General features: G+C 51.4%; 27 non-coding genes across 27 annotated transcripts; 12 read left to right on the top strand and 15 right to left on the bottom strand.

Moving 5' to 3' along the window:
* Window positions 1-452: 452 nt before the first annotated feature.
* TRNAW-CCA (transfer RNA tryptophan (anticodon CCA)) lies at window positions 453-524 on the bottom strand. Its single transcript has one exon. It is a non-coding gene; the product is annotated as a tRNA-Trp (tRNA).
* Window positions 525-650: 126 nt separating this feature from the next.
* On the top strand, window positions 651-724 carry TRNAI-AAU (transfer RNA isoleucine (anticodon AAU)). Its single transcript has one exon. It is a non-coding gene; the product is annotated as a tRNA-Ile (tRNA).
* A 942-nt stretch (window positions 725-1,666) lies between these two features.
* Window positions 1,667-1,738, bottom strand: TRNAW-CCA (transfer RNA tryptophan (anticodon CCA)). Its single transcript has one exon. It is a non-coding gene; the product is annotated as a tRNA-Trp (tRNA).
* A 587-nt stretch (window positions 1,739-2,325) lies between these two features.
* TRNAW-CCA (transfer RNA tryptophan (anticodon CCA)) lies at window positions 2,326-2,397 on the bottom strand. Its single transcript has one exon. It is a non-coding gene; the product is annotated as a tRNA-Trp (tRNA).
* Window positions 2,398-3,539: 1,142 nt separating this feature from the next.
* On the bottom strand, window positions 3,540-3,611 carry TRNAW-CCA (transfer RNA tryptophan (anticodon CCA)). Its single transcript has one exon. It is a non-coding gene; the product is annotated as a tRNA-Trp (tRNA).
* A 1,142-nt stretch (window positions 3,612-4,753) lies between these two features.
* On the bottom strand, window positions 4,754-4,825 carry TRNAW-CCA (transfer RNA tryptophan (anticodon CCA)). Its single transcript has one exon. It is a non-coding gene; the product is annotated as a tRNA-Trp (tRNA).
* Window positions 4,826-4,951: 126 nt separating this feature from the next.
* On the top strand, window positions 4,952-5,025 carry TRNAI-AAU (transfer RNA isoleucine (anticodon AAU)). The gene has a single exon. It is a non-coding gene; the product is annotated as a tRNA-Ile (tRNA).
* Window positions 5,026-5,967: 942 nt separating this feature from the next.
* TRNAW-CCA (transfer RNA tryptophan (anticodon CCA)) lies at window positions 5,968-6,039 on the bottom strand. The gene has a single exon. It is a non-coding gene; the product is annotated as a tRNA-Trp (tRNA).
* A 126-nt stretch (window positions 6,040-6,165) lies between these two features.
* TRNAI-AAU (transfer RNA isoleucine (anticodon AAU)) lies at window positions 6,166-6,239 on the top strand. The gene has a single exon. It is a non-coding gene; the product is annotated as a tRNA-Ile (tRNA).
* A 942-nt stretch (window positions 6,240-7,181) lies between these two features.
* Window positions 7,182-7,253, bottom strand: TRNAW-CCA (transfer RNA tryptophan (anticodon CCA)). Its single transcript has one exon. It is a non-coding gene; the product is annotated as a tRNA-Trp (tRNA).
* A 126-nt stretch (window positions 7,254-7,379) lies between these two features.
* On the top strand, window positions 7,380-7,453 carry TRNAI-AAU (transfer RNA isoleucine (anticodon AAU)). Its single transcript has one exon. It is a non-coding gene; the product is annotated as a tRNA-Ile (tRNA).
* A 942-nt stretch (window positions 7,454-8,395) lies between these two features.
* On the bottom strand, window positions 8,396-8,467 carry TRNAW-CCA (transfer RNA tryptophan (anticodon CCA)). The gene has a single exon. It is a non-coding gene; the product is annotated as a tRNA-Trp (tRNA).
* Window positions 8,468-8,593: 126 nt separating this feature from the next.
* TRNAI-AAU (transfer RNA isoleucine (anticodon AAU)) lies at window positions 8,594-8,667 on the top strand. Its single transcript has one exon. It is a non-coding gene; the product is annotated as a tRNA-Ile (tRNA).
* A 942-nt stretch (window positions 8,668-9,609) lies between these two features.
* TRNAW-CCA (transfer RNA tryptophan (anticodon CCA)) lies at window positions 9,610-9,681 on the bottom strand. Its single transcript has one exon. It is a non-coding gene; the product is annotated as a tRNA-Trp (tRNA).
* A 126-nt stretch (window positions 9,682-9,807) lies between these two features.
* On the top strand, window positions 9,808-9,881 carry TRNAI-AAU (transfer RNA isoleucine (anticodon AAU)). Its single transcript has one exon. It is a non-coding gene; the product is annotated as a tRNA-Ile (tRNA).
* A 942-nt stretch (window positions 9,882-10,823) lies between these two features.
* Window positions 10,824-10,895, bottom strand: TRNAW-CCA (transfer RNA tryptophan (anticodon CCA)). Its single transcript has one exon. It is a non-coding gene; the product is annotated as a tRNA-Trp (tRNA).
* A 126-nt stretch (window positions 10,896-11,021) lies between these two features.
* Window positions 11,022-11,095, top strand: TRNAI-AAU (transfer RNA isoleucine (anticodon AAU)). Its single transcript has one exon. It is a non-coding gene; the product is annotated as a tRNA-Ile (tRNA).
* Window positions 11,096-12,037: 942 nt separating this feature from the next.
* Window positions 12,038-12,109, bottom strand: TRNAW-CCA (transfer RNA tryptophan (anticodon CCA)). The gene has a single exon. It is a non-coding gene; the product is annotated as a tRNA-Trp (tRNA).
* A 126-nt stretch (window positions 12,110-12,235) lies between these two features.
* Window positions 12,236-12,309, top strand: TRNAI-AAU (transfer RNA isoleucine (anticodon AAU)). Its single transcript has one exon. It is a non-coding gene; the product is annotated as a tRNA-Ile (tRNA).
* A 942-nt stretch (window positions 12,310-13,251) lies between these two features.
* TRNAW-CCA (transfer RNA tryptophan (anticodon CCA)) lies at window positions 13,252-13,323 on the bottom strand. Its single transcript has one exon. It is a non-coding gene; the product is annotated as a tRNA-Trp (tRNA).
* Window positions 13,324-14,465: 1,142 nt separating this feature from the next.
* Window positions 14,466-14,537, bottom strand: TRNAW-CCA (transfer RNA tryptophan (anticodon CCA)). The gene has a single exon. It is a non-coding gene; the product is annotated as a tRNA-Trp (tRNA).
* Window positions 14,538-14,663: 126 nt separating this feature from the next.
* Window positions 14,664-14,737, top strand: TRNAI-AAU (transfer RNA isoleucine (anticodon AAU)). Its single transcript has one exon. It is a non-coding gene; the product is annotated as a tRNA-Ile (tRNA).
* Window positions 14,738-15,735: 998 nt separating this feature from the next.
* Window positions 15,736-15,809, top strand: TRNAI-AAU (transfer RNA isoleucine (anticodon AAU)). The gene has a single exon. It is a non-coding gene; the product is annotated as a tRNA-Ile (tRNA).
* A 974-nt stretch (window positions 15,810-16,783) lies between these two features.
* On the bottom strand, window positions 16,784-16,855 carry TRNAW-CCA (transfer RNA tryptophan (anticodon CCA)). The gene has a single exon. It is a non-coding gene; the product is annotated as a tRNA-Trp (tRNA).
* A 126-nt stretch (window positions 16,856-16,981) lies between these two features.
* TRNAI-AAU (transfer RNA isoleucine (anticodon AAU)) lies at window positions 16,982-17,055 on the top strand. The gene has a single exon. It is a non-coding gene; the product is annotated as a tRNA-Ile (tRNA).
* Window positions 17,056-18,029: 974 nt separating this feature from the next.
* On the bottom strand, window positions 18,030-18,101 carry TRNAW-CCA (transfer RNA tryptophan (anticodon CCA)). Its single transcript has one exon. It is a non-coding gene; the product is annotated as a tRNA-Trp (tRNA).
* A 126-nt stretch (window positions 18,102-18,227) lies between these two features.
* On the top strand, window positions 18,228-18,301 carry TRNAI-AAU (transfer RNA isoleucine (anticodon AAU)). The gene has a single exon. It is a non-coding gene; the product is annotated as a tRNA-Ile (tRNA).
* Window positions 18,302-18,391: the final 90 nt, after the last annotated feature.

The following is an 18,391-nucleotide window of genomic DNA, read 5'->3' on the forward strand; positions in this document are numbered from 1 at the left end:
AGAACCCGAAGTAAAAGATGTACGCCGTCCAAGATTCTGCCAGCCAGTGTCCCACATAGCCTTCCCCTGCGCTCAGAACTTAGGGAGGGATAATATTTTTCCAACATACAGCGGACGCGTGGCAGTCCATCAGCATTCCCTTGCTAGGTCCCCGGTCTGTGTGCTTCATAAAATGTGTAGCCTTGCAAAGCCAGCAACCACTTTGTGACCCTTGCAGGTTTTACATGCTTGGTTCTTATTAATTTGAGGCTTTGCGACCCTCCAGCCAATGCTGTAAGCCCAGATGTGGAGCTTCTTCCAGGCCTACGGCACATTTGTTTGGGTTTGGCTGTTCACCCAGCCTTCTGAAGGTAATCTAGAGGCGAGTAGGAGCCTGCGTGGGTGTGAGCCCCAGTAGAATGATGGGACGCGGAAACACTAGAGGTTCAAGTAGGTGACTATGAAAACCAACATGACCCCGACGTGATTTGAACACGCAACCTTCTGATCTGGAGTCAGACGCGCTACCATTGCGCCACGAGGTCTACTATGCTCGAGGGCTAAAGCTTTTGGCTACTCCTGCGTCAATTCTTCGGTGGTTGCCCACAGAATAACTCGGTTGCCCAGCTAGCCCTGTGCCAGCTTTGGCCGGCTTACCCTGTGCAAGTTTGGGCCGGTTAGCTCAGTTGGTTAGAGCGTGGTGCTAATAACGCCAAGGTCGCGGGTTCGATCCCCGTACGGGCCATTGCCCTTTTATTCCAACGGCGATGGATTTCTATGGCCGCGGGCGCCTGGCCTAGTTTTCTTTAACCTATTCAACACGTAGCAAAAATGCCTATTTTGCAAGTGGCGCAGCCTAATTATGTCACAGCCACTAGCTAAACTCAGGTCACTTCTTGACTAACAGGGTGCCCCCTAATGGGATCCCCAAACATAAAGGCAGCACTTGTATCTTTTCTTAGTGTTCTTTCAGCACTCAGTCCTTTCACCCAGCAGCAGGCTCCCAAAGCACAGAGAGAGAGAGCAGGAGGGACAGCTCTGAGCATCAGTCAGCTTGCATGTACCAAGGCCTGTGGACAGCTAAGATTCCGGCTGAGGTCTGGCTACAAGGTAAGGTGTGGACCTAGGAATGTACGCTTTATCCCACCCAAAGCGCTACAACACCTCAAGGCTCCAGAACAATATCTGCTTAAGATTGTGAGAAAACCAAAAGTTAGCTGACTCCACATCAGCCACAAGCCCTGGAGCCTCTCAGCACTCATATGTTAGAACCCGAAGTAAAAGATGTACGCCGTCCAAGATTCTGCCAGCCAGTGCCCCACATAGCCTTCCCCTGCGCTCAGAACTTAGGGAGGGATAATATTTTTCCAACATACAGCGGACACGTGGCAGTCCATCAGCATTCCCTTGCTAGGTCCCCGGTCTGTGTGCTTCATAAAATGACCCTTGCAGGTTTTACATGCTTGGTTCTTATTAATTTGAGGCTTTGCGACCCTCCAGCCAATGCTGTAAGCCCAGATGTGGAGCTTCTTCCAGGCCTACGGCACATTTGTTTGGGTTTGGCTGTTCACCCAGCCTTCTGAAGGTAATCTAGAGGCGAGTAGGAGCCTGCGTGGGTGTGAGCCCCAGTAGAATGATGGGACGCGGAAACATTAGAGGTTCAAGTAGGTGACTATGAAAACCAACATGACCCCGACGTGATTTGAACACGCAACCTTCTGATCTGGAGTCAGACGCGCTACCGTTGCGCCACGAGGTCTGGCTACAAGGTAAGGTGTGGACCTAGGAATGTACGCTTTATCCCACCCAAAGCGCTACAACACCTCAAGGCTCCAGAACAATATCTGCTTAAGATTGTGAGAAAACCAAAAGTTAGCTGACTCCACATCAGCCACAAGCCCTGGAGCCTCTCAGCACTCATATGTTAGAACCCGAAGTAAAAGATGTACGCCGTCCAAGATTCTGCCAGCCAGTGCCCCACATAGCCTTCCCCTGCGCTCAGAACTTAGGGAGGGATAATATTTTTCCAACATACAGCGGACACGTGGCAGTCCATCAGCATTCCCTTGCTAGGTCCCCGGTCTGTGTGCTTCATAAAATGACCCTTGCAGGTTTTACATGCTTGGTTCTTATTAATTTGAGGCTTTGCGACCCTCCAGCCAATGCTGTAAGCCCAGATGTGGAGCTTCTTCCAGGCCTACGGCACATTTGTTTGGGTTTGGCTGTTCACCCAGCCTTCTGAAGGTAATCTAGAGGCGAGTAGGAGCCTGCGTGGGTGTGAGCCCCAGTAGAATGATGGGACGCGGAAACACTAGAGGTTCAAGTAGGTGACTATGAAAACCAACATGACCCCGATGTGATTTGAACACGCAACCTTCTGATCTGGAGTCAGACACGCTACCGTTGCACCACGAGGTCTACTATGCTCGAGGGCTAAAGCTTTTGGCTACTCCTGCGTCAATTCTTCGGTGGTTGCCCACAGAATAACTCGGTTGCCCAGCTAGCCCTGTGCCAGCTTTGGCCGGCTTACCCTGTGCAAGTTTGGGCCGGTTAGCTCAGTTGGTTAGAGCGTGGTGCTAATAACGCCAAGGTCGTGGGTTCGATCCCTGTACGGGCCATTGCCCTTTTATTCCAACGGCGATGGATTTCTATGGCCGCGGGCGCCTGGCCTAGTTTTCTTTAACCTATTCAACACGTAGCAAAAATGCCTATTTTGCAAGTGGCGCAGCCTAATTATGTCACAGCCACTAGCTAAACTCAGGTCACTTCTTGACTAACAGGGTGCCCCCTAATGGGATCCCCAAACATAAAGGCAGCACTTGTATCTTTTCTTAGTGTTCTTTCAGCACTCAGTCCTTTCACCCAGCAGCAGGCTCCCAAAGCACAGAGAGAGAGAGCAGGAGGGACAGCTCTGAGCATCAGTCAGCTTGCATGTACCAAGGCCTGTGGACAGCTAAGATTCCGGCTGAGGTCTGGCTACAAGGTAAGGTGTGGACCTAGGAATGTACGCTTTATCCCACCCAAAGCGCTACAACACCTCAAGGCTCCAGAACAATATCTGCTTAAGATTGTGAGAAAACCAAAAGTTAGCTGACTCCACATCAGCCACAAGCCCTGGAGCCTCTCAGCACTCATATGTTAGAACCCGAAGTAAAAGATGTACGCCGTCCAAGATTCTGCCAGCCAGTGCCCCACATAGCCTTCCCCTGCGCTCAGAACTTAGGGAGGGATAATATTTTTCCAACATACAGCGGACGCGTGGCAGTCCATCAGCATTCCCTTGCTAGGTCCCCGGTCTGTGTGCTTCATAAAATGACCCTTGCAGGTTTTACATGCTTGGTTCTTATTAATTTGAGGCTTTGCGACCCTCCAGCCAATGCTGTAAGCCCAGATGTGGAGCTTCTTCCAGGCCTATGGCACATTTGTTTGGGTTTGGCTGTTCACCCAGCCTTCTGAAGGTAATCTAGAGGCGAGTAGGAGCCTGCGTGGGTGTGAGCCCCAGTAGAATGATGGGACGCGGAAACACTAGAGGTTCAAGTAGGTGACTATGAAAACCAACATGACCCCGACGTGATTTGAACACGCAACCTTCTGATCTGGAGTCAGACGCGCTACCGTTGCGCCACGAGGTCTACTATGCTCGAGGGCTAAAGCTTTTGGCTACTCCTGCGTCAATTCTTCGGTGGTTGCCCACAGAATAACTCGGTTGCCCAGCTAGCCCTGTGCCAGCTTTGGCCGGCTTACCCTGTGCAAGTTTGGGCCGGTTAGCTCAGTTGGTTAGAGCGTGGTGCTAATAACGCCAAGGTCGCGGGTTTGATCCCTGTACGGGCCATTGCCCTTTTATTCCAACGGCGATGGATTTCTATGGCCGCGGGCGCCTGGCCTAGTTTTCTTTAACCTATTCAACACGTAGGAAAAATGCCTATTTTGCAAGTGGCGCAGCCTAATTATGTCACAGCCACTAGCTAAACTCAGGTCACTTCTTGACTAACAGGGTGCCCCCTAATGGGATCCCCAAACATAAAGGCAGCACTTGTATCTTTTCTTAGTGTTCTTTCAGCACTCAGTCCTTTCACCCAGCAGCAGGCTCCCAAAGCACAGAGAGAGAGAGCAGGAGGGACAGCTCTGAGCATCAGTCAGCTTGCATGTACCAAGGCCTGTGGACAGCTAAGATTCCGGCTGAGGTCTGGCTACAAGGTAAGGTGTGGACCTAGGAATGTACGCTTTATCCCACCCAAAGCGCTACAACACCTCAAGGCTCCAGAACAATATCTGCTTAAGATTGTGAGAAAACCAAAAGTTAGCTGACTCCACATCAGCCACAAGCCCTGGAGCCTCTCAGCACTCATATGTTAGAACCCGAAGTAAAAGATGTACGCCGTCCAAGATTCTGCCAGCCAGTGCCCCACATAGCCTTCCCCTGCGCTCAGAACTTAGGGAGGGATAATATTTTTCCAACATACAGCGGACGCGTGGCAGTCCATCAGCATTCCCTTGCTAGGTCCCCGGTCTGTGTGCTTCATAAAATGACCCTTGCAGGTTTTACATGCTTGGTTCTTATTAATTTGAGGCTTTGCGACCCTCCAGCCAATGCTGTAAGCCCAGATGTGGAGCTTCTTCCAGGCCTACGGCACATTTGTTTGGGTTTGGCTGTTCACCCAGCCTTCTGAAGGTAATCTAGAGGCGAGTAGGAGCCTGCGTGGGTGTGAGCCCCAGTAGAATGATGGGACGCGGAAACACTAGAGGTTCAAGTAGGTGACTATGAAAACCAACATGACCCCGACGTGATTTGAACACGCAACCTTCTGATCTGGAGTCAGACGCGCTACCGTTGCGCCACGAGGTCTACTATGCTCGAGGGCTAAAGCTTTTGGCTACTCCTGCGTCAATTCTTCGGTGGTTGCCCACAGAATAACTCGGTTGCCCAGCTAGCCCTGTGCCAGCTTTGGCCGGCTTACCCTGTGCAAGTTTGGGCCGGTTAGCTCAGTTGGTTAGAGCGTGGTGCTAATAACGCCAAGGTCGCGGGTTCGATCCCCGTACGGGCCATTGCCCTTTTATTCCAACGGCGATGGATTTCTATGGCCGCGGGCGCCTGGCCTAGTTTTCTTTAACCTGTTCAACACGTAGCAAAAATGCCTATTTTGCAAGTGGCGCAGCCTAATTATGTCACAGCCACTAGCTAAACTCAGGTCACTTCTTGACTAACAGGGTGCCCCCTAATGGGATCCCCAAACATAAAGGCAGCACTTGTATCTTTTCTTAGTGTTCTTTCAGCACTCAGTCCTTTCACCCAGCAGCAGGCTCCCAAAGCACAGAGAGAGAGAGCAGGAGGGACAGCTCTGAGCATCAGTCAGCTTGCATGTACCAAGGCCTGTGGACAGCTAAGATTCCGGCTGAGGTCTGGCTACAAGGTAAGGTGTGGACCTAGGAATGTACGCTTTATCCCACCCAAAGCGCTACAACACCTCAAGGCTCCAGAACAATATCTGCTTAAGATTGTGAGAAAACCAAAAGTTAGCTGACTCCACATCAGCCACAAGCCCTGGAGCCTCTCAGCACTCATATGTTAGAACCCGAAGTAAAAGATGTACGCCGTCCAAGATTCTGCCAGCCAGTGCCCCACATAGCCTTCCCCTGCGCTCAGAACTTAGGGAGGGATAATATTTTTCCAACATACAGCGGACGCGTGGCAGTCCATCAGCATTCCCTTGCTAGGTCCCCGGTCTGTGTGCTTCATAAAATGACCCTTGCAGGTTTTACATGCTTGGTTCTTATTAATTTGAGGCTTTGCGACCCTCCAGCCAATGCTGTAAGCCCAGATGTGGAGCTTCTTCCAGGCCTACGGCACATTTGTTTGGGTTTGGCTGTTCACCCAGCCTTCTGAAGGTAATCTAGAGGCGAGTAGGAGCCTGCGTGGGTGTGAGCCCCAGTAGAATGATGGGACGCGGAAACACTAGAGGTTCAAGTAGGTGACTATGAAACCCAACATGACCCCGACGTGGTTTGAACACGCAACCTTCTGATCTGGAGTCAGACGCGCTACCGTTGCGCCACGAGGTCTACTATGCTCGAGAGCTAAAGCTTTTGGCTACTCCTGCGTCAATTCTTCGGTGGTTGCCCACAGAATAACTCGGTTGCCCAGCTAGCCCTGTGCCAGCTTTGGCCGGCTTACCCTGTGCAAGTTTGGGCCGGTTAGCTCAGTTGGTTAGAGCGTGGTGCTAATAACGCCAAGGTCGCGGGTTCGATCCCCGTACGGGCCATTGCCCTTTTATTCCAACGGCAATGGATTTTTATGGCCGCGGGCGCCTGGCCTAGTTTTCTTTAACCTGTTCAACACGTAGCAAAAATGCCTATTTTGCAAGTGGCGCAGCCTAATTATGTCACAGCCACTAGCTAAACTCAGGTCACTTCTTGACTAACAGGGTGCCCCCTAATGGGATCCCCAAACATAAAGGCAGCACTTGTATCTTTTCTTAGTGTTCTTTCAGCACTCAGTCCTTTCACCCAGCAGCAGGCTCCCAAAGCACAGAGAGAGAGAGCAGGAGGGACAGCTCTGAGCATCAGTCAGCTTGCATGTACCAAGGCCTGTGGACAGCTAAGATTCCGGCTGAGGTCTGGCTACAAGGTAAGGTGTGGACCTAGGAATGTACGCTTTATCCCACCCAAAGCGCTACAACACCTCAAGGCTCCAGAACAATATCTGCTTAAGATTGTGAGAAAACCAAAAGTTAGCTGACTCCACATCAGCCACAAGCCCTGGAGCCTCTCAGCACTCATATGTTAGAACCCGAAGTAAAAGATGTACGCCGTCCAAGATTCTGCCAGCCAGTGCCCCACATAGCCTTCCCCTGCGCTCAGAACTTAGGGAGGGATAATATTTTTCCAACATACAGCGGACGCGTGGCAGTCCATCAGCATTCCCTTGCTAGGTCCCCGGTCTGTGTGCTTCATAAAATGACCCTTGCAGGTTTTACATGCTTGGTTCTTATTAATTTGAGGCTTTGCGACCCTCCAGCCAATGCTGTAAGCCCAGATGTGGAGCTTCTTCCAGGCCTACGGCACATTTGTTTGGGTTTGGCTGTTCACCCAGCCTTCTGAAGGTAATCTAGAGGCGAGTAGGAGCCTGCGTGGGTGTGAGCCCCAGTAGAATGATGGGACGCGGAAACACTAGAGGTTCAAGTAGGTGACTATGAAAACCAACATGACCCCGACGTGGTTTGAACACGCAACCTTCTGATCTGGAGTCAGACGCGCTACCGTTGCGCCACGAGGTCTACTATGCTCGAGAGCTAAAGCTTTTGGCTACTCCTGCGTCAATTCTTCGGTGGTTGCCCACAGAATAACTCGGTTGCCCAGCTAGCCCTGTGCCAGCTTTGGCCGGCTTACCCTGTGCAAGTTTGGGCCGGTTAGCTCAGTTGGTTAGAGCGTGGTGCTAATAACGCCAAGGTCGCGGGTTCGATCCCCGTACGGGCCATTGCCCTTTTATTCCAACGGCAATGGATTTTTATGGCCGCGGGCGCCTGGCCTAGTTTTCTTTAACCTGTTCAACACGTAGCAAAAATGCCTATTTTGCAAGTGGCGCAGCCTAATTATGTCACAGCCACTAGCTAAACTCAGGTCACTTCTTGACTAACAGGGTGCCCCCTAATGGGATCCCCAAACATAAAGGCAGCACTTGTATCTTTTCTTAGTGTTCTTTCAGCACTCAGTCCTTTCACCCAGCAGCAGGCTCCCAAAGCACAGAGAGAGAGAGCAGGAGGGACAGCTCTGAGCATCAGTCAGCTTGCATGTACCAAGGCCTGTGGAGAGCTAAGATTCCGGCTGAGGTCTGGCTACAAGGTAAGGTGTGGACCTAGGAATGTACGCTTTATCCCACCCAAAGCGCTACAACACCTCAAGGCTCCAGAACAATATCTGCTTAAGATTGTGAGAAAACCAAAAGTTAGCTGACTCCACATCAGCCACAAGCCCTGGAGCCTCTCAGCACTCATATGTTAGAACCCGAAGTAAAAGATGTACGCCGTCCAAGATTCTGCCAGCCAGTGCCCCACATAGCCTTCCCCTGCGCTCAGAACTTAGGGAGGGATAATATTTTTCCAACATACAGCGGACGCGTGGCAGTCCATCAGCATTCCCTTGCTAGGTCCCCGGTCTGTGTGCTTCATAAAATGACCCTTGCAGGTTTTACATGCTTGGTTCTTATTAATTTGAGGCTTTGCGACCCTCCAGCCAATGCTGTAAGCCCAGATGTGGAGCTTCTTCCAGGCCTACGGCACATTTGTTTGGGTTTGGCTGTTCACCCAGCCTTCTGAAGGTAATCTAGAGGCGAGTAGGAGCCTGCGTGGGTGTGAGCCCCAGTAGAATGATGGGACGCGGAAACACTAGAGGTTCAAGTAGGTGACTATGAAAACCAACATGACCCCGACGTGATTTGAACACGCAACCTTCTGATCTGGAGTCAGACGCGCTACCGTTGCGCCACGAGGTCTACTATGCTCGAGGGCTAAAGCTTTTGGCTACTCCTGCGTCAATTCTTCGGTGGTTGCCCACAGAATAACTCGGTTGCCCAGCTAGCCCTGTGCCAGCTTTGGCCGGCTTACCCTGTGCAAGTTTGGGCCGGTTAGCTCAGTTGGTTAGAGCGTGGTGCTAATAACGCCAAGGTCGCGGGTTCGATCCCCGTACGGGCCATTGCCCTTTTATTCCAACGGCGATGGATTTCTATGGCCGCGGGCGCCTGGCCTAGTTTTCTTTAACCTGTTCAACACGTAGCAAACATGCCTATTTTGCAAGTGGCGCAGCCTAATTATGTCACAGCCACTAGCTAAACTCAGGTCACTTCTTGACTAACAGGGTGCCCCCTAATGGGATCCCCAAACATAAAGGCAGCACTTGTATCTTTTCTTAGTGTTCTTTCAGCACTCAGTCCTTTCACCCAGCAGCAGGCTCCCAAAGCACAGAGAGAGAGAGCAGGAGGGACAGCTCTGAGCATCAGTCAGCTTGCATGTACCAAGGCCTGTGGACAGCTAAGATTCCGGCTGAGGTCTGGCTACAAGGTAAGGTGTGGACCTAGGAATGTACGCTTTATCCCACCCAAAGCGCTACAACACCTCAAGGCTCCAGAACAATATCTGCTTAAGATTGTGAGAAAACCAAAAGTTAGCTGACTCCACATCAGCCACAAGCCCTGGAGCCTCTCAGCACTCATATGTTAGAACCCGAAGTAAAAGATGTACGCCGTCCAAGATTCTGCCAGCCAGTGCCCCACATAGCCTTCCCCTGCGCTCAGAACTTAGGGAGGGATAATATTTTTCCAACATACAGCGGACGCGTGGCAGTCCATCAGCATTCCCTTGCTAGGTCCCCGGTCTGTGTGCTTCATAAAATGACCCTTGCAGGTTTTACATGCTTGGTTCTTATTAATTTGAGGCTTTGCGACCCTCCAGCCAATGCTGTAAGCCCAGATGTGGAGCTTCTTCCAGGCCTACGGCACATTTGTTTGGGTTTGGCTGTTCACCCAGCCTTCTGAAGGTAATCTAGAGGCGAGTAGGAGCCTGCGTGGGTGTGAGCCCCAGTAGAATGATGGGACGCGGAAACACTAGAGGTTCAAGTAGGTGACTATGAAAACCAACATGACCCTGACGTGATTTGAACACGCAACCTTCTGATCTGGAGTCAGACGCGCTACCGTTGCGCCACGAGGTCTACTATGCTCGAGAGCTAAAGCTTTTGGCTATTCCTGCGTCAATTCTTCGGTGGTTGCCCACAGAATAACTCGGTTGCCCAGCTAGCCCTGTGCCAGCTTTGGCCGGCTTACCCTGTGCAAGTTTGGGCCGGTTAGCTCAGTTGGTTAGAGCGTGGTGCTAATAACGCCAAGGTCGCGGGTTCGATCCCCGTACGGGCCATTGCCCTTTTATTCCAACGGCAATGGATTTCTATGGCCGCGGGCGCCTGGCCTAGTTTTCTTTAACCTGTTCAACACGTAGCAAAAATGCCTATTTTGCAAGTGGCGCAGCCTAATTATGTCACAGCCACTAGCTAAACTCAGGTCACTTCTTGACTAACAGGGTGCCCCCTAATGGGATCCCCAAACATAAAGGCAGCACTTGTATCTTTTCTTAGTGTTCTTTCAGCACTCAGTCCTTTCACCCAGCAGCAGGCTCCCAAAGCACAGAGAGAGAGAGCAGGAGGGACAGCTCTGAGCATCAGTCAGCTTGCATGTACCAAGGCCTGTGGACAGCTAAGATTCCGGCTGAGGTCTGGCTACAAGGTAAGGTGTGGACCTAGGAATGTACGCTTTATCCCACCCAAAGCGCTACAACACCTCAAGGCTCCAGAACAATATCTGCTTAAGATTGTGAGAAAACCAAAAGTTAGCTGACTCCACATCAGCCACAAGCCCTGGAGCCTCTCAGCACTCATATGTTAGAACCCGAAGTAAAAGATGTACGCCGTCCAAGATTCTGCCAGCCAGTGCCCCACATAGCCTTCCCCTGCGCTCAGAACTTAGGGAGGGATAATATTTTTCCAACATACAGCGGACGCGTGGCAGTCCATCAGCATTCCCTTGCTAGGTCCCCGGTCTGTGTGCTTCATAAAATGACCCTTGCAGGTTTTACATGCTTGGTTCTTATTAATTTGAGGCTTTGCGACCCTCCAGCCAATGCTGTAAGCCCAGATGTGGAGCTTCTTCCAGGCCTACGGCACATTTGTTTGGGTTTGGCTGTTCACCCAGCCTTCTGAAGGTAATCTAGAGGCGAGTAGGAGCCTGCGTGGGTGTGAGCCCCAGTAGAATGATGGGACGCGGAAACACTAGAGGTTCAAGTAGGTGACTATGAAAACCAACATGACCCCGACGTGATTTGAACACGCAACCTTCTGATCTGGAGTCAGACGCGCTACCGTTGCGCCACGAGGTCTACTATGCTCGAGGGGTAAAGCTTTTGGCTACTCCTGCGTCAATTCTTCGGTGGTTGCCCACAGAATAACTCGGTTGCCCAGCTAGCCCTGTGCCAGCTTTGGCCGGCTTACCCTGTGCAAGTTTGGGCCGGTTAGCTCAGTTGGTTAGAGCGTGGTGCTAATAACGCCAAGGTCGCGGGTTCGATCCCCGTACGGGCCATTGCCCTTTTATTCCAACGGCGATGGATTTCTATGGCCGCGGGCGCCTGGCCTAGTTTTCTTTAACCTGTTCAACACGTAGCAAAAATGCCTATTTTGCAAGTGGCGCAGCCTAATTATGTCACAGCCACTAGCTAAACTCAGGTCACTTCTTGACTAACAGGGTGCCCCCTAATGGGATCCCCAAACATAAAGGCAGCACTTGTATCTTTTCTTAGTGTTCTTTCAGCACTCAGTCCTTTCACCCAGCAGCAGGCTCCCAAAGCACAGAGAGAGAGAGCAGGAGGGACAGCTCTGAGCATCAGTCAGCTTGCATGTACCAAGGCCTGTGGACAGCTAAGATTCCGGCTGAGGTCTGGCTACAAGGTAAGGTGTGGACCTAGGAATGTACGCTTTATCCCACCCAAAGCGCTACAACACCTCAAGGCTCCAGAACAATATCTGCTTAAGATTGTGAGAAAACCAAAAGTTAGCTGACTCCATATCAGCCACAAGCCCTGGAGCCTCTCAGCACTCATATGTTAGAACCCGAAGTAAAAGATGTACGCCGTCCAAGATTCTGCCAGCCAGTGCCCCACATAGCCTTCCCCTGCGCTCAGAACTTAGGGAGGGATAATATTTTTCCAACATACAGCAGACGCGTGGCAGTCCATCAGCATTCCCTTGCTAGGTCCCCGGTCTGTGTGCTTCATAAAATGACCCTTGCAGGTTTTACATGCTTGGTTCTTATTAATTTGAGGCTTTGCGACCCTCCAGCCAATGCTGTAAGCCCAGATGTGGAGCTTCTTCCAGGCCTACGGCACATTTGTTTGGGTTTGGCTGTTCACCCAGCCTTCTGAAGGTAATCTAGAGGCGAGTAGGAGCCTGCGTGGGTGTGAGCCCCAGTAGAATGATGGGACGCGGAAACACTAGAGGTTCAAGTAGGTGACTATGAAAACCAACATGACCCCGACGTGATTTGAACACGCAACCTTCTGATCTGGAGTCAGACGCGCTACCGTTGCGCCACGAGGTCTACTATGCTCGAGGGCTAAAGCTTTTGGCTACTCCTGCGTCAATTCTTCGGTGGTTGCCCACAGAATAACTCGGTTGCCCAGCTAGCCCTGTGCCAGCTTTGGCCGGCTTACCCTGTGCAAGTTTGGGCCGGTTAGCTCAGTTGGTTAGAGCGTGGTGCTAATAACGCCAAGGTCGCGGGTTCGATCCCCGTACGGGCCATTGCCCTTTTATTCCAACGGCGATGGATTTCTATGGCCGCGGGCGCCTGGCCTAGTTTTCTTTAACCTGTTCAACACGTAGCAAAAATGCCTATTTTGCAAGTGGCGCAGCCTAATTATGTCACAGCCACTAGCTAAACTCAGGTCACTTCTTGACTAACAGGGTGCCCCCTAATGGGATCCCCAAACATAAAGGCAGCACTTGTATCTTTTCTTAGTGTTCTTTCAGCACTCAGTCCTTTCACCCAGCAGCAGGCTCCCAAAGCACAGAGAGAGAGAGCAGGAGGGACAGCTCTGAGCATCAGTCAGCTTGCATGTACCAAGGCCTGTGGACAGCTAAGATTCCGGCTGAGGTCTGGCTACAAGGTAAGGTGTGGACCTAGGAATGTACGCTTTATCCCACCCAAAGCGCTACAACACCTCAAGGCTCCAGAACAATATCTGCTTAAGATTGTGAGAAAACCAAAAGTTAGCTGACTCCACATCAGCCACAAGCCCTGGAGCCTCTCAGCACTCATATGTTAGAACCCGAAGTAAAAGATGTACGCCGTCCAAGATTCTGCCAGCCAGTGCCCCACATAGCCTTCCCCTGCGCTCAGAACTTAGGGAGGGATAATATTTTTCCAACATACAGCGGACGCGTGGCAGTCCATCAGCATTCCCTTGCTAGGTCCCCGGTCTGTGTGCTTCATAAAATGACCCTTGCAGGTTTTACATGCTTGGTTCTTATTAATTTGAGGCTTTGCGACCCTCCAGCCAATGCTGTAAGCCCAGATGTGGAGCTTCTTCCAGGCCTACGGCACATTTGTTTGGGTTTGGCTGTTCACCCAGCCTTCTGAAGGTAATCTAGAGGCGAGTAGGAGCCTGCGTGGGTGTGAGCCCCAGTAGAATGATGGGACGCGGAAACACTAGAGGTTCAAGTAGGTGACTATGAAAACCAACATGACCCCGACGTGATTTGAACACGCAACCTTCTGATCTGGAGTCAGACGCGCTACCGTTGCGCCACGAGGTCTACTATGCTCGAGGGCTAAAGCTTTTGGCTACTCCTGCGTCAATTCTTCGGTGGTTGCCCACAGAATAACTTGGTTGCCCAGCTAGCCCTGTGCCAGCTTTGGCCGGCTTACCCTATGCAAGTTTGGGCCGGTTAGCACAGTTGGTTAGAGCGTGGTGCTAATAACGCCAAGGTCGTGGGTTCGATCCCCGTACGGGCCATTGCCCTTTTATTCCAACGGCGATGGATTTCTATGGCCGCGGGCGCCTGGCCTAGTTTTCTTTAACCTGTTCAACACGTAGCAAAAATGCCTATTTTGCAAGTGGCGCAGCCTAATTATGTCACAGCCACTAGCTAAACTCAGGTCACTTCTTGACTAACAGGGTGCCCCCTAATGGGATCCCCAAACATAAAGGCAGCACTTGTATCTTTTCTTAGTGTTCTTTCAGCACTCAGTCCTTTCACCCAGCAGCAGGCTCCCAAAGCACAGAGAGAGAGAGCAGGAGGGACAGCTCTGAGCATCAGTCAGCTTGCATGTACCAAGGCCTGTGGAGAGCTAAGATTCCGGCTGAGGTCTGGCTACAAGGTAAGGTGTGGACCTAGGAATGTACGCTTTATCCCACCCAAAGCGCTACAACACCTCAAGGCTCCAGAACAATATCTGCTTAAGATGGTGAGAAAACCAAAAGTTAGCTGACTCCACATCAGCCACAAGCCCTGGAGCCTCTCAGCACTCATATGTTAGAACCCGAAGTAAAAGATGTACGCCGTCCAAGATTCTGCCAGCCAGTGCCCCACATAGCCTTCCCCTGCGCTCAGAACTTAGGGAGGGATAATATTTTTCCAACATACAGCGGACGCGTGGCAGTCCATCAGCATTCCCTTGCTAGGTCCCCGGTCTGTGTGCTTCATAAAATGACCCTTGCAGGTTTTACATGCTTGGTTCTTATTAATTTGAGGCTTTGCGACCCTCCAGCCAATGCTGTAAGCCCAGATGTGGAGCTTCTTCCAGGCCTACGGCACATTTGTTTGGGTTTGGCTGTTCACCCAGACTTCTGAAGGTAATCTAGAGGTGAGTAGGAGCCTGCGTGGGTGTGAGCCCCAGTAGAATGATGGGACGCGGAAACACTAGAGGTTCAAGTAGGTGACTATGAAAACCAACATGACCCCGACGTGATTTGAACACGCAACCTTCTGATCTGGAGTCAGACGCGCTACCGTTGCGCCACGAGGTCTACTATGCTCGAGGGCTAAAGCTTTTGGCTACTCCTGCGTCAATTCTTCGGTGGTTGCCCACAGAATAACTCGGTTGCCCAGCTAGCCCTGTGCCAGCTTTGGCCGGCTTACCCTGTGCAAGTTTGGGCCGGTTAGCTCAGTTGGTTAGAGCGTGGTGCTAATAACGCCAAGGTCGCGGGTTCGATCCCCGTACGGGCCATTGCCCTTTTATTCCAACGGCGATGGATTTCTATGGCCGCGGGCGCCTGGCCTAGTTTTCTTTAACCTGTTCAACACGTAGCAAAAATCCCTATTTTGCAAGTGGCGCAGCCTAATTATGTCACAGCCACTAGCTAAACTCAGGTCACTTCTTGACTAACAGGGTGCCCCCTAATGGGATCCCCAAACATAAAGGCAGCACTTGTATCTTTTCTTAGTGTTCTTTCAGCACTCAGTCCTTTCACCCAGCAGCAGGCTCCCAAAGCACAGAGAGAGAGAGCAGGAGGGACAGCTCTGAGCATCAGTCAGCTTGCATGTACCAAGGCCTGTGGACAGCTAAGATTCCGGCTGAGGTCTGGCTACAAGGTAAGGTGTGGACCTAGGAATGTACGCTTTATCCCACCCAAAGCGCTACAACACCTCAAGGCTCCAGAACAATATCTGCTTAAGATTGTGAGAAAACCAAAAGTTAGCTGACTCCACATCAGCCACAAGCCCTGGAGCCTCTCAGCACTCATATGTTAGAACCCGAAGTAAAAGATGTACGCCGTCCAAGATTCTGCCAGCCAGTGCCCCACATAGCCTTCCCCTGCGCTCAGAACTTAGGGAGGGATAATATTTTTCCAACATACAGCGGACGCGTGGCAGTCCATCAGCATTCCCTTGCTAGGTCCCCGGTCTGTGTGCTTCATAAAATGACCCTTGCAGGTTTTACATGCTTGGTTCTTATTAATTTGAGGCTTTGCGACCCTCCAGCCAATGCTGTAAGCCCAGATGTGGAGCTTCTTCCAGGCCTACGGCACATTTGTTTGGGTTTGGCTGTTCACCCAGCCTTCTGAAGGTAATCTAGAGGCGAGTAGGAGCCTGCGTGGGTGTGAGCCCCAGTAGAATGATGGGACGCGGAAACACTAGAGGTTCAAGTAGGTGACTACTAGCCCTGTGCCAGGTTGCCCAGCTAGCCCTGTGCCAGCTTTGGCCGGCTTACCCTGTGCAAGTTTGGGCCGGTTAGCTCAGTTGGTTAGAGCGTGGTGCTAATAACGCCAAGGTCGCGGGTTCGATCCCCGTACGGGCCATTGCCCTTTTATTCCAACGGCGATGGATTTCTATGGCCGCGGGCGCCTGGCCTAGTTTTCTTTAACCGGTTCAACACGTAGCAAAAATCCCTATTTTGCAAGTGGCGCAGCCTAATTATGTCACAGCCACTAGCTAAACTCAGGTCACTTCTTGACTAACAGGGTGCCCCCTAATGGGATCCCCAAACATAAAGGCAGCACTTGTATCTTTTCTTAGTGTTCTTTCAGCACTCAGTCCTTTCACCCAGCAGCAGGCTCCCAAAGCACAGAGAGAGAGAGCAGGAGGGACAGCTCTGAGCATCAGTCAGCTTGCATGTACCAAGGCCTGTGGACAGCTAAGATTCCGGCTGAGGTCTGGCTACAAGGTAAGGTGTGGACCTAGGAATGTACGCTTTATCCCACCCAAAGCGCTACAACACCTCAAGGCTCCAGAACAATATCTGCTTAAGATTGTGAGAAAACCAAAAGTTAGCTGACTCCACATCAGCCACAAGCCCTGGAGCCTCTCAGCACTCATATGTTAGAACCCGAAGTAAAAGATGTACGCCGTCCAAGATTCTGCCAGCCAGTGCCCCACATAGCCTTCCCCTGCGCTCAGAACTTAGGGAGGGATAATATTTTTCCAACATACAGCGGACGCGTGGCAGTCCATCAGCATTCCCTTGCTAGGTCCCCGGTCTGTGTGCTTCATAAAATGTGTAGCCTTGCAAAGCCAGCAACCACTTTGTGACCCTTGCAGGTTTTACATGCTTGGTTCTTATTAATTTGAGGCTTTGCGACCCTCCAGCCAATGCTGTAAGCCCAGATGTGGAGCTTCTTCCAGGCCTACGGCACATTTGTTTGGGTTTGGCTGTTCACCCAGCCTTCTGAAGGTAATCTAGAGGCGAGTAGGAGCCTGCGTGGGTGTGAGCCCCAGTAGAATGATGGGACGCGGAAACACTAGAGGTTCAAGTAGGTGACTATGAAAACCAACATGACCCCGACGTGATTTGAACACGCAACCTTCTGATCTGGAGTCAGACGCGCTACCGTTGCGCCACGAGGTCTACTATGCTCGAGGGCTAAAGCTTTTGGCTACTCCTGCGTCAATTCTTCGGTGGTTGCCCACAGAATAACTCGGTTGCCCAGCTAGCCCTGTGCCAGCTTTGGCCGGCTTACCCTGTGCAAGTTTGGGCCGGTTAGCTCAGTTGGTTAGAGCGTGGTGCTAATAACGCCAAGGTCGCGGGTTCGATCCCCGTACGGGCCATTGCCCTTTTATTCCAACGGCGATGGATTTCTATGGCCGCGGGCGCCTGGCCTAGTTTTCTTTAACCTGTTCAACACGTAGCAAAAATGCCTATTTTGCAAGTGGCGCAGCCTAATTATGTCACAGCCACTAGCTAAACTCAGGTCACTTCTTGACTAACAGGGTGCCCCCTAATGGGATCCCCAAACATAAAGGCAGCACTTGTATCTTTTCTTAGTGTTCTTTCAGCACTCAGTCCTTTCACCCAGCAGCAGGCTCCCAAAGCACAGAGAGAGAGAGCAGGAGGGACAGCTCTGAGCATCAGTCAGCTTGCATGTACCAAGGCCTGTGGAGAGCTAAGATTCCGGCTGAGGTCTGGCTACAAGGTAAGGTGTGGACCTAGGAATGTACGCTTTATCCCACCCAAAGCGCTACAACACCTCAAGGCTCCAGAACAATATCTGCTTAAGATTGTGAGAAAACCAAAAGTTAGCTGACTCCACATCAGCCACAAGCCCTGGAGCCTCTCAGCACTCATATGTTAGAACCCGAAGTAAAAGATGTACGCCGTCCAAGATTCTGCCAGCCAGTGCCCCACATAGCCTTCCCCTGCGCTCAGAACTTAGGGAGGGATAATATTTTTCCAACATACAGCGGACGCGTGGCAGTCCATCAGCATTCCCTTGCTAGGTCCCCGGTCTGTGTGCTTCATAAAATGTGTAGCCTTGCAAAGCCAGCAACCACTTTGTGACCCTTGCAGGTTTTACATGCTTGGTTCTTATTAATTTGAGGCTTTGCGACCCTCCAGCCAATGCTGTAAGCCCAGATGTGGAGCTTCTTCCAGGCCTACGGCACATTTGTTTGGGTTTGGCTGTTCACCCAGCCTTCTGAAGGTAATCTAGAGGCGAGTAGGAGCCTGCGTGGGTGTGAGCCCCAGTAGAATGATGGGACGCGGAAACACTAGAGGTTCAAGTAGGTGACTATGAAAACCAACATGACCCCGACGTGATTTGAACACGCAACCTTCTGATCTGGAGTCAGACGCGCTACCGTTGCGCCACGAGGTCTACTATGCTCGAGGGCTAAAGCTTTTGGCTACTCCTGCGTCAATTCTTCGGTGGTTGCCCACAGAATAACTCGGTTGCCCAGCTAGCCCTGTGCCAGCTTTGGCCGGCTTACCCTGTGCAAGTTTGGGCCGGTTAGCTCAGTTGGTTAGAGCGTGGTGCTAATAACGCCAAGGTCGCGGGTTCGATCCCCGTACGGGCCATTGCCCTTTTATTCCAACGGCGATGGATTTCTATGGCCGCGGGCGCCTGGCCTAGTTTTCTTTAACCTGTTCAACACGTAGCAAAAATGC

Source organism: Aquarana catesbeiana, linkage group LG03 (genome assembly GCF_042186555.1).
Source record: "Aquarana catesbeiana isolate 2022-GZ linkage group LG03, ASM4218655v1, whole genome shotgun sequence".
Classification (NCBI taxonomy): Eukaryota; Metazoa; Chordata; class Amphibia; order Anura; family Ranidae; genus Aquarana; species Aquarana catesbeiana.